This window comes from Dipodomys merriami, unplaced genomic scaffold (assembly GCF_024711535.1).
Source record: "Dipodomys merriami isolate MVZ:Mamm:240054 unplaced genomic scaffold, mDipMer1.0.p SCAF_5, whole genome shotgun sequence".
In the NCBI taxonomy this organism is placed as follows: Eukaryota; Metazoa; Chordata; class Mammalia; order Rodentia; family Heteromyidae; genus Dipodomys; species Dipodomys merriami.
The window spans coordinates 31,895,023-31,908,642 of record NW_027206068.1 but is presented as its reverse complement, the minus strand read 5'-3'; positions in this window follow the sequence as shown (position 1 = coordinate 31,908,642).

The following is a 13,620-nucleotide window of genomic DNA, read 5'->3' as shown; positions in this document are numbered from 1 at the left end:
TGCAAGCATTAGGAACAGTATAAACTTTTCCATGTGCCAAACATTCTTCACATAGTTTGTTAAGTGAATCACTGCCTATCTATGCCAGATGCTGGATGACTGCCAGTAAGGTTCTCTATATTTCCATCTCTCTATTACAGAGCTCATCTGTAAACTAACTCCTGTGTATGCATTGCAGTTAAATGAATCACAGACTCTCACCAAGATTACACTCAATATAATTACTATCTCACCATCTTTATTGGCTTGATGTTTGTCTTAGCTGCCTCAAAAAAATGCATTTTTACTCTCTTTATATTCTGTTCTCCTTCACAGAGAATAATCAAGTTAGCCTTAAAACGTAATTCAGAAACTAAAAGTTTCATAAGGTATGTTATTTGCGGATTAAATAACTCAGTAATCAGTTACCAAATAAAGGCAAGATAGTAGAATAGCTAATGAACATTATATGTACTAAACTTTATTTTGGAAGTAGGTGTGTTTTCACATATTTAGTGGTTCTATAATGAACTGATTTATTAGAGAGATACCTATAGTTTTTATCTCCTTCTTAGGTGGCAGCTAGCAATAAGTGATGGGAAAAGAAAAGGGAATCTAAAACAAAAATAAGATCACAAGATCTCTGAGCAGAAAATGCTATAATTAAACTACCCGACTCACACTAACTGAAGTACAGTAGACCAGATATAGGGATAGGATTTCTTGTTGTTGTTGTTGTTATTATTATTATTATTTTGTTGTTACTGTAAAGGTGATGTGCAGAGGGGTTACAGTTACATAACTCAGGTAATGAATACATTTCTTTTTGAACAGATTTTTCCCCTCCCAACTCCCCCACCACAAGTTGTCTAGTTCATTTTCAGCATAGTTGGATAGGATTTCTTCATAAGCAATCTAATATAAACTTATATCCCAAAAGCTAATGCTGTCATTCCCACCCTGTAGGCAACCTGCTTTCACTTTATTGAAAGATTATTTGTAACATGTACTTAAATTGCTTTTGTTCCTATAAATTAACTAAACACAGGAGAAAAAATTGACATCTCTGTCTCCATTTTGTGTTTATCTATGTTCTAAGCTATTCTCTCCACAGTTACTTTGGGCTCCAGGAAAGGCAGAACTGATTGATAACATCTTTATAACTAGACTACCCTAAGATGCTACGAGGAAAAGGCTAACTCTAAGAAACAGTAGAGGTTTGCAGGACAGGTTTTCCCCAAATAAGGATAATAACCAATGACTACCAGGTTGCACATTCAGTGGAGCCAGAGAAATCAAGTCATGGGACTAGACTCACATTACTCCCTCAAGTTACAAAAGCCATAAAAATCCAGAAAAACCAGAACTAAGATGAGGGCCTGCTGGCCATACATGTAATCCAGACTCTTAAACTATGTAGACCTGTTTCCCCTGACCCTGACGCTTCCTGTTCTTTTTTGCTGCTGTTGTTGTTTTGGAGGATTAACATCATGAAAATGGCAATAATGCCTAAGCCTATCTTCAAATTCAATGTGATACCTATCAATATCTCAACCTCATTCTTCAATAAAATAGAAGAAGCAATCTAATAAAACAATAAAGACCCTGAATAGCAAAAACAATCCTTAGCAGAAAGAACTGGAGGAATATCAATACTAAATTTCAAACTCTACTACAAAGCCATAGTAATCAAAACAGCTTGGTACTAGCCCAAGGACATACCTGAGGACCAATGAAATAGAACTGAAGACATTTTGTGTTCTTAGACCTAAAGCTTTTATTACTTTGAAAATGACTGAAGATGATCTGAAGTACCTTCTTTCCTTGTCATCATAATGTACCTTCTCTGCCATGTATTTTTTCCTAATAAACTCTTCTAACACTTTCACTATGATCACTTCTTGTCCAATTTCTTCTCGAAGTATGCAATAGTTAGTTGGTTGGCCTTGCACTCTTTACACCAACATCCTGCTGATAAGAGTTGGTAGAAAAACAAGCAGTCAGAAAATTGAGGCCTATACAGCTTGAAGATAGAAGAAGCAGATAACCCAAAACCTGCCAGACAACAAAATGGGGGCAGGGGCTACAAATGAATGAGGAAGTAAGAAGGGGTAAAGAACAAGGAAGTAAGGAAAATAAACAAGGGAAAAAAGCACAGAAAATAAAGTAAGGAAAAAGAATGGACACCACACTACATCTTTGGCATCATGACCTCATAGAGAACAGAAAGGAGACCCACCAATCACCAGCCATCTTGAAAGATCCTAATTTAACCGCAGAAGACAGTCATACAAACTGGCTGACATGAGCTAAAGTACTGTCTTCCTGTGGCATGTTCGTGTCACATGCTCTTTTTCTGCCATATTTTTGTTCTAATAAACTTTCCTAATACTATGTTAATGTCTTACCTGAATTATTTTCTTGCTGTATGCAAGAATCCTAGGTCAATTTGGCTGCTACAAATATCTAGTACAGTTAACAGCCATTTGAGATTTCCAGATGTTGGGCTTGACAACGGTGGTAGCAAACCACAGTATATTTGGAGTTTCTTTGGAGATAGAAATGGGGTCCTGCAAACCATCCCAATGGCCTGCAGTGTAGCAGACTTGAAGTTTTCCACCCATGATGTGATCCAGAAATTTCCTCTAGTTTATACCAAACATTTGATAGTTTTTTATCAAGGAAAACCCAGGGTATATCTCATAAAGTGGTAAAAATGGAATTCACCCAAAAATTGTTGCAATAGGGAAAGAAAAATTCACCTCTATGTAGAATTGAATGAAATTGAAAATAAAGGGAAATTAACATCTTTCAGTTAAGGGGTGTCAAAAGTAACATCAGGGAAGATAAATTCTTTCTAAAGTAACCAGATTCTTGATATCTTGGTAGAATGCTCAAGTCCTGTACTTAGTTTTCACTAGACCCAAAAATCCTAATTCAAGTTTGTTCATCAAAGAGCATTCTTATTTTCTTTCAAAAACCTAAGTCCATTTCTCATTCAATTGTCTTTTATTTGTTAAGGTCCAGCTATTGAAAGTTTGTGTATTCTAAGAATTACAAATATGAGTAGAATTTCTATGAAAATGAAAGAAAAAATGATAAATATTTGGGAATTCTGCTTCAAAGTACAGTAAACAGCCATTAGAGATTTCCAGATATTGGGCTTGACAATGGTGGTAACAAACCACAATATATTTTGAGTTTCTTTGGAGATAGAATTGGGGTCCTACAAGCCATCCCAATGGCCTGCAGTGTAGCAGACTTGAAGTTTTCCACCCGTGATGTGATCTGGAAATTTCCTCTAGTTTATACCCAATCATCCAGCTTTATTTAGCTTTGAGGACAAAGCTAACTTTTTTTTTAACTTGTCAGTATATCCAAGTCAGGAGAGTGGAAGAAATCTGGAAACTTTAGTTTGAAAAATTGTAGCCACATGTGAGAGAAAATTAGAATTTAAAACCCAGAAGTGGATACAGCCAAGCACTACTCATAGCCAAATAAAGAGGCATGAAGAAGGGTACAGAAAGATTATCAAGTGGCATGGGTATGCAATCAGAAGATATCACTGTAGTTCATCTCCAGCCATCTTTGAGTACAGTTATTAGGTCTAAATCAAGGGAAATTAGGGAGAGACAAAAGGTATGAACAGTAACAGAAGTGGCCTAGTTATCATACTTTTAGTTCTGCTTCTTCTGAGATGTCATCACTTGGTGAAAGCAATCTAATTCCAATGAGATATCTCCAATTCCAGGGTACAGCCTGTTCATTATAAGAAACTTGGCCTGATCATTATAAGAAACTGGGGGTGAAGGCTCTGATGTTCCTTAGGATTAGTTTCAGTCCTTTTTCATGATGATCATATTTATCAATTCTGTCTTTGCTAGAACTCAAGATGATTGCAAAGAGATGGTGGAGAGGATGGCTTACAGCAAAGACAATTACAGAGTGGAGGCAGGGATGCTAAGCTTTTCTCTTGTATCTAATTATTAATTAGTTAATCCATGCAGGCCAAGTAAGTAGTCAGTGCCTTTCAGCAAAAGCATTTCAAATACTTGTTGCAAATTCACTTTGAATAGACACAAAATGGGCTGTCTCTAGGGTAAGTATGACCGCATTAGCCCTTAGGGTTTGAACCCTTATTGAGATTGCCTGCTAGAAATTCCTATCCCCAGAAACAGCTGACAGGGCTAAGGTCACCTGTGAGCTTGAGAATTTTAATTGTAGTTTACTGTTTTCACTCAAATCCCTTGTGATCTCTCCTAACTTTCCCTTGGATACTACTTAGGACTCTATTATCTAACAATTTTCCTTATTAGGATTAGAGGCCTTGAAGAATTTTCCATTTTAGGCTTTTCTATTTCTATTTCTTTTGCTCACAAAGAATAGAGGGAGACAATTAGAAGGAAAGAAATAACACTGTTATGCCAAGACTATAAGAAGGAAAAGAATTAGGTAAGACAATGAGAAAGAAAGAAAGGATACTAGTTCACCAAGTGCCATATAATTTTCCATTCAAACATAAAATTTCTCTATAAACTCCTTACTCTATTTTGATTCTTGCTCTCATAGTAAATCTAGTTGCTTTAGATTAACCCTGATTATTTACATATGTACACGCACAATGGTAAAATACTAGGTAAACCTTTTTGAGTTTACTTGGATAGAAATTTTCTTAAGGACTTAGACTTCTAAAACTTCTTCAAAGCTAGGGAAGCAAGCCAAAAAAAAAATCACTGGTGAATTTCACTTATTGTTCTCAAGTTATGATTGAATTTCTCTCTTCTCATGGTTTCAAGTCATCTCAATGCTTCTTGGCCTTCCAGAAAATAAGATGTTCTTTTTTCCTTCTCTTTTCTTTTTTTTTTTTTTTTTTACCGTTTCTGTTCTTTTGTTTTGTTTTGGTCACTCCTGGGGCCTGAACTCTGGGCATAGGCGCTGTCCCTCAGCTCTTCAGCTCAAGATTAGTGCTCTACCACTTGAGCCACAACACCATTTCTGGCGTTTTCTGCTTATGTGGTGCTGAGGAATCAAACTCAGGGCCTCATGCTTGCAAGGCAAGCGCTCTGCCACTGAGCCACCTTCCCAGCTCCTTATTCTTTTCTTTTTAACCACTGATGATAGGAACTGTATAAGCTAAGTGCTAGGATAGGTTTTTCCAATATGGTTTTTATAAAAATATTAACTCTATAATGATAATCTTCATTCTCTACAACAAATTCTTATGCATTTCATTCTCTGAAATTACATTTCAGTCAAGGCCTTGGTAACATAACTAATGTTCCCAATTATTTCTTATTATGAAGAGAACAGATTGTACTGATGACAATACCTAATTGTCATAAAATATGAACATTCAATAAGAATATTTACAAATTCTAGAGACTTCAAGTAAGAAGAAAATGTAAAGATTTCCTTTTTTATTTATGAAACTAGAGAAAACAGGATCCCTTAAGCATAGAAAATGAAGTATCAAAGAATCAGCAGTGTTCAAACCATACTGCTTGATATTGGGTCAGTAGTTTCATAAACCTGCCAGCCTCTTTGCCAGCAGACTGCCAATCCCTATTCAGTTAATTGATGTGTTCTTAAGACAACTTAAGGAGCACTGTCATGAAGCTTTCTGAACTATAGTCGATTGTAACTGTAACAGACAAATTCAAAAGGAAGCAAAAGCTATACATATTTTACAAGGGTTTAAGACAGCCATGATTAATCTATAAGATTCTTTCTACATAAGTTTAATAGCTCCAAAACTTTTAGCCATTATAAATGTATTTGAATTATTAAATGACCTGTTTTTATGTGAACAAAGATTTTCTTTGATGGTTATGGAAAAATATGTAAAGTTTACCAAAAGAAGATCCAAGCTTATGTGTAGTGGCTCAAGCCTGTAATCTTGGCTGTGTGAGAGAAAGACCTTGAGGGATCAAAGTTTAAGTAAAGCCCAGATATAAAAGTTCATGAACTCTGTCATAACCACTGTTGGTGACGTCTTGTGTACCTTTAATTCCCAGACACACAAGGAAGCAAAGTTAGGAGGAATATAGGAGGAATAAAGCATAAATGCCCAACATCATGGGAGGGAAAAACTGGGAGAAGATGAGGGAAAAGATGACACTACTCAAAAAGAAATGTACTCATTATCTGACTTATGTAACTGTGACCCCTCTGTACATCACCTCTGTGACACAAATAAAACAATACTCAGCACACAAAAAGAAGGCTAGAGGCATGGTTCAAGTGGTAGAGCAGCTGTCTAACAACTTTGAATTCAATCACCCCCATGCAAACAAACAAAAATAAAACAATTAATGTCTCAATAGGGAGCTATGTACAACCTTTTCAAACAGAAAACCTAATTTAAAGGTGTTTTTAACAGGCAAGAAGTTGTCATTAAGTAATTTCAACAGGTGTTACATGGAAGTTTCATAATTGTTAAGGATCCAAATTTTCCTTAAAACATTCCACTTTCTTTTCTCTCAAATAAAAAGGTTTTGATTTAAAAATAACTTAAAATAGCTAAAAAACAAAAAGAGAGAGAAAGAGTGAAAGCTTTGAATTCTTACCAAGCTCCTTAAGGGAAGCCCTTTGCTTCATCCAATGTATCCTTGAACCTTGGAGTAGATCTACTGAAATGGAGACTTTCAGGCATGTAGAAGAAGATGGGCTGTGAAGAGATACACCTGAAGAAAGTGAGTATGAAGGGAAAATTGATCCTACCTGGAACCCTGGAGCTGGATGAGCATTTAGTTTGAGTGGGCCTTGTATTTGTGACTACATCAGTCATTCTTAAATCCTTCTTAAGGAGGAGGCATAATCTTGAACAATACACACTGTGAAATGTCAGAAGTCCATTTCCCCCTCAGCTTTGAAATGAATAAATGTGGGAGAGAAGGTTCTCCCATTTAGACTGACCAAAAGAAAACGACCAAGCAGGGTGAGAATGCTTTCTGCAAAGCTTCCTATCCACAATCTTCAGGCGCAGCAGCACCCAGCGTAATAGAACAAAAACACTTTTTACACCTGGCCCATTCTCACATAGACTCAGACTCTGCGCACTGTTCACAGGCTTGCTTTCTGTCCACCAGCAGCCTATCCAGCAATGGTGCTTGTTAAACACTCCTGCAAAACAAAATTGTCTCTCGGCCAAACTATGGGCTCTTGGTAGCATAAACATTACCAGAGTGGGCCGAACCAGCTAAATCATAACTTTTGGAAATGCAGCCAAAGCCTTCTAGAAGTTACTGTGAGAAAGCCTAATTGGTCTAATGGTTTGTGCCTATAATACTAACTACTCAGGAGACTGAGATCTGAGGATCAAAGGTCAAGGTTCAAAGCTAACCCAAGCAGAAAACTCTGAGATTCTTATCTCCAATTAGCCAGAAAAGCTCAAGTAGTAGAAGCCCAGCCTTCAGTGGAAAAAGTGGTATAAGCCCTAATACCAACATGCATGTGCACGCACACACACACACACACACACACACACACACACACACACACACACAACTGTTCATTTTTAAGAAAAGAATTGTTGGTTCCAAAGAAAATGAAGTTTCCTGCGTCCCTACATTTTTCAGTAATTGGTAACTTACTCTTGAATCAGTATAGGACTGGGGAACATAAACTCAAAAATATCTTCAGTCTCTTATCTCTTTCAGGATGTTGTATCACCCTGACAATGCTCTAGCCTCCCTAGGAGGCTCATAAATTTCCCTTCTGAGTGTTGATAACTAATCTGAAAATCTCACAGCACATTTCTGATTGGGCCATTTACTATTAATCAGCTCAGAAATCATTTCATCCACTCTGCTTTATCACTAAGGATAGTCACAGCGTTTGCTCCAGTTTTTAATCAGACCATCAAAGTGATTTCCTTCTTAGGTCTAAAGTATGGCTCAGTGTTTTCATTTTATCTTCCCTTATCATCTGACTGGTTCTTACTTTAGGATTTCTTGCTTTCCTTTTACAGGCCATAGTACATTCTGAGCAGTTTCAAATTCTATAGCACTTGTGGCCTGTTTTTGTATTTGCTCAGTAGTCTCACAATACAAAGTATTTGTTAGCACTCACTACTACTATATTTTAAGCAGCATTTTCACTTTGTGTATTATTTCATTATTCTTTTAATATTTTCTATTCCTAATGAAATATGATCATATTGAGTATTTTGAATTAAATAAAACAAAATTCAATTGGTTATTAAGCCAATAGTACAGGAAGGAGCCAAATTTCTGATCTTGTCTTACCTGTGATATTTCAATACTTCCTATGCATGTTCTTGCTTAAACTATCCACTTCTCAATTTACTAAAGTTCCAAACCATAATTCCATGAGTCTTTCAAGTCCTAAAACATATAAATCTGTGATTAAAAACACCCAATACAGTAATTGCTACATATACAATTTTTCCTAACCCTTTGTAGCATGTACATCTCCTCTGTAATGTGGCTGTGATTGGGGTAGGAGGTAGTTTGATAAAGAGTTCTCGTGAACAGAAAGGTTTTTTTTATTAAACAGTTTTTAATGTGCAAATACTATAAAGAGCGGTTACAATCACATGAACAAGGTAATGAGTACAGTTCTTATCAAGCATTGCTGCCTCCTCCTTTGTTTTTCCCCTACAATCCCTTCTCTCCCACCTCCACAACTACATCCCCTGCCCGCCCCCCCCCACGCCTAAATTGTAAAGTTCGTTTTCAACATAGCATCTTGTACATCTCATTGTTGCAATGGGTCCACCTGTATCCCTAGTTAAACGATTTGTTTTTCCCCTTCCCCTCCCCAAATTATATCAACATTAAAAACAGTGAAAGCATGGGTTATACCGTGGGGGAGGGACATACAAAGCAACATAGAAATCATCTTATAAATATGTTAGAAATAATTGCATGAAAAAAAAACATTTGAATACTTGTCTTGGGGTTCATTCCCTAACATCAACTTATCTGACCTTTCCTGCTTGACTCACATTTACTAGTTATTGCAAATAAGGGAAACCATGGGACCTACGTTTCTTTGGGCCTGGCTTACTTCACTTAATGTAATTTTTTCCAAGTCCTTCCATTTCCCAACAAATGGGGCAATGTCATTCTTTCTGATGGAGACATAGAATTCCATTGTGTATATATACCCACATTTTCTTAATCCATTCATCTACTGAGGGGCATCTGGGTTGGTTCCATATCTTAGCTATGGTAAATAATGCTGCAGTCAACATAGTTGTGCTGGTAGCTTTAGTATGGTCTTGTTTGTGATCATTTGGGTAAATGCCCAAAAGTGGGATTGCTGGGTCATAGGGGAGCTCTATGTGGAGTCTTTTGAGGAACCTCCATACTACTTTGCAAAGTGGTTGAACAAGTTTACACTCCCACCAACAATGTAATAAGGTTCCCATCTGTCCACATCCCCTCCAGCATCTGTTATTATTTGAGTTCATGATTATAGCCATTCTAACTGGGGTGAGGTGGTATCTCAATGTTGTTTTGAATTGCATTTCTTTTATGGCTAGAGAAGTTGAGCATTTCTTCATGTGTCTATTGGCCATCCTTCTTTCCTCTTCAGAGAAGTTTCTCTTTAAGTCTTTAGCCCACTTATTTATTGGGCAGTTGTTTCTTTGAAGATTTGTTTTTGGGGGATTTAATTTTTTGAGTTCCAAGTATATTTTAGATATGAGACCCTTGTCTGTTGTATGGCTAGTGAAGATCTTCTCCAAATCCGTGGGCTTTCTATTGATCTTGCTAGCTATGTCCTTTGCCATGCAGAAGCTCTGCAATTTCATGCAATCCCATTTGTCCAACCTTTCTTTGATTTGTTGTGTTTCCGGGTCTCTATTAAGAAATTTCGGCCTGCTCCAAGGAGACCTAGGGTTTCTCCTATTCCATTCTGTAATGTTTTCAGAGTGTCTGCTTTGACATGGAGGTCTTTGATCCATTTGGAGTTGATTCTGGTGCAGGGTGATGTATAAGGATCTAGTTTCAGTTTTCTACAAGTAGTTAACCAATTTTGCCAGCACCATTTAATGAAGAGGCTGTCTTTCTTCCATTCTATTTTTTTTAGCTCCTTTATCAAAGATTAGATGGCTATAGGTCATTAGGTTCATTTCTAGGTTTTCAATTCTATTCCATTGGTCCTGAGGTCTCTTCTTGTGCCAGTACCAAGCTGTTTTGATTATTATGGCTTTGTAGTAGAGCTTGAAATTTGGTATTAATATTCCTCCAGCACTGTTCTTTCTGTTAAGGATTGTTTTTGCTATTCTGGGTCTTTTATTGTTCCATATGAATTTTTGGATTGCCGCTTCTACTATTTCCTTGAAGAATGAGGTTGGAATATTGATAGGTATTGCATTGAATTTGTAGATAGCCTTGCAAAGTATTGCCATTTTCACGATGTTGATCTTTCCAATCCAGGACCATGGGAGTTTTTGCCACTTTATAAGTTCTGTTTTGATTTCCTTTTTCAGGTTTTTAAAGTTTTCATCATAGAAGTCCTTCACTTCTTTGGTTTAGTTAATTCTTAGGTATTTTATTTTTTTGTGGGGCTATTAGGAATGAATTGCTTTCCTAATTTCAGCCACACTTTTCTCATTGTGGCATACAGAAAAGCCACTGATTTTGGAGGTTAATTTGCCTTGAGTAATTAATCACCTTGAGTAATTTGGGAGCGGAGTCCATGGAATTCTTTAAATACAAAATCATGTCATCAGCAAAGAGGGAGAGTATTACTTCTTTCTCTATTTGGATCCCCTTTATGTTTGTATTTTGTCTTATTGCTGTAGATAGGCATTCTAATACTAAATTGAAGAGCAATGGAGAGAGTGTGCATCCTTGTCTCGTTCCTGAGTTTAGAGGAAATGGCTTTAGTTTTTCACCATTGAGTATAATGCTGGCTGTAGGGTGGTCATATACAGCTTTTATTGTATTGAGGAATGTTCCATGGATTCCCAATTTTTCCAGAACCTTCATCATAAAGGGGTGTTGGATCTTGGTAAATGCTTTTTTGCATCTATTGAGATAACCATGTGGTTCTTATCCTTGCTCTTGTTGATGTGATGAATTATGTTAATTGATTTGTGTATATTGAACCAGCTTTTCATCCTTGAAATGAATCCTGTTTGATCGTGGTGTATGATTTTTTTGGATGAATTGTTGAAGTTGATTGGCCAAAATTTTGTTGAGAAGTTTTGCCTCAATGTTCATCAAAGAAATGGGTCTATAGTTCTCTTTCTTTGATGAGTCCCTGCCTGGTTTTGGAATAAGGGTTATTATGGCTTCATAGAATGTGTTCGGTAGTGAACTTTCTCTTTCAATTTCATTGAAGAGTTGAAGGAGTATTGGTGTGAGCTCTGCTTTGAAGGCCTTGTAGAATTCTGCTGTAAAACCATCTGAACCTGGGCTTTTCTTAGATGGGAGGTCTCTTATTGCTGTTTCTATTTCAATGCTTGATATGGCCTGTTAAGATGGTTTAACTCATCTTGGTTTAGCTTCAGCATGTCCATATTTGCTAGGAAAAGGCCCATTTCTGCCAACTTCTCAAACTTATTAGCATAAAGTTTTGAGAAGTATTCCCTTATAATGTTCTGAATCTTGATTGTTTCTGTGGTGATGTTTCTGAGTTTATTTATTTGGGTGTGTTCTCTTCTTTTTCTGATAAGATTTGCTAAGGGTCTGGCTATTTTGGTAGAGTGCTTGCCTTGTATGCATGAGGCCCTTGGTTCGATTCCTCAGTACCACATAAGCAAAAAGAAAAAAGCCGGAAGTGGCACTGTGGCTAAAGTGGTACAGCGCTAGCCTTGAGTTGAAGAGCTGAGGGACAGTGCCCAGGCCTAAAGTTCAGGCCCCACGACCAGACCACCCCCCCAAAAAAAACCTATAATAAAATTTTAAAAATTAAAATATTGCTAAACTTGAAGAATGACATTAACTTAACAATCAACCAGCTTTTGTTTTCTTTGTGTCATTGATTCTGTACTAGTACCTTGACCCTGAGCTCCCTAAAACAATAAGAACAATTGTTTTTCTTGTCCATTTTCAAAGTTGCGTACCTTCAATATCAATTTTCTCTTAAAACTTCGGCCCAGTATTCATTTTTATTTATCTAATATGCCCTATGTGAAAGCACTCAGTACTCAATTTCTTGTAAAAAATGGTGAAATTTCCTTCCATGTTTAAGTTAAACATTAAATGCAAAATAAATCAAATTAAATGAAAAAGAAAATAAATGGAATTGAGAACTTTCATTGGGAGTAAGGACTTTATAATGTTTACCTGGAAAAATTAAGTCAAATTGCAAATGATTCTAAGTAATGAACTATGCTGTCAAATCATTATACTTTTATTAAAAGTTACATTTTATTAAAAATTAATATGGTATAGTGATAGTTTAAGGATCTAGAGAGAGATAATGAGCTATTTCAAAAACCAATGATAGAATCTCTTCTCCCCATCTTTGTTTTTTTATTGTCAAGGTGATGTACAGAGGGGTTACAGTTACATAAGAAAGGTAATAAGTACATTTCTTGTCAGACTTCTTACCCCTTCCCTCATTTTTCTCCTACTTTCTATCCTCCCAATTCTCCCCAAGTTGTACAGATCATTTCCAACATATATAGTTTTGTGTATATTGCTGTTGCATTGGGTCCTCCCTTGTCCTTTGTCTCATAACTCTGTTGTTCCTCTTCCCTTCCCTAGTTCAGATAAACTTATATACAATACCAGGGTACCAAATTCAAATACAGTGACAAAAGGAGATATACCATAGAGGGAAGAACATTCAAAACAAACAAGGAAGCAGATAATACATTATAAACAACAACAACAAAGAAAAAATCTCTTGGAGTTCATTTCACTTAGCATCATCTTATATGGTCATATATAGCTATTGAGCTATTCTGATCATCAGCTAAGATTATCCTAGACATATACTATTTATTGCAAATAAGGTAAATCATAGGACCTATGTTTTTTGGGCCTGGCTTACTTCACTTAATATGATTTTTTTTCCAAGTCCTTCCATTTCCTTACAAATGGGGTGGTGTCATTCTTTCAACCGCTCCTTTAATAAGTGGGCAAAAATCTTAAAGAGACACTTCCCTGAAAAAGAAATAAGAGTGGCTAATAGACACATGAAGAAATGCTCAACATCTCTGGCCATAAAAGAAATGTCAGCCAAAACAACATTGAGATTCTACCTTACTGGAGTTAGAATGTCTATAATCAAGAAATCTAATAACAACAGATGCTGGAGGGGATGTGGCCAAAAGGGAATGCTATCACACTGTTGGCAGGAGTATAAACTTGTTCAACCATTCTGGACAGCAGTATAGAGGTTCCTCAAAAGACTAAATGGAGCTCCCCTATGATGCAGCAATCCCATTTCTGGGCATTTACCCAAATGACCACAAACAAAGCCATACCAAAGCTATTAGCACAAGTATGTTTATTGCAGCATTATTCACCATAGCTAAGATATGTTACCAACCCAGATGCCCCTCAGTAGATGAATGGATCAAGAAAATGTGGCATATATAAATATATATATGATGAAATTCTATGCTTCCAATGCTAGAATCTTTTTTTTTTTCCTCAAAGACACATAGGCTTGACTCTTTTTTTTTTTTTTTTATTTGTGAACATACTGTACAGA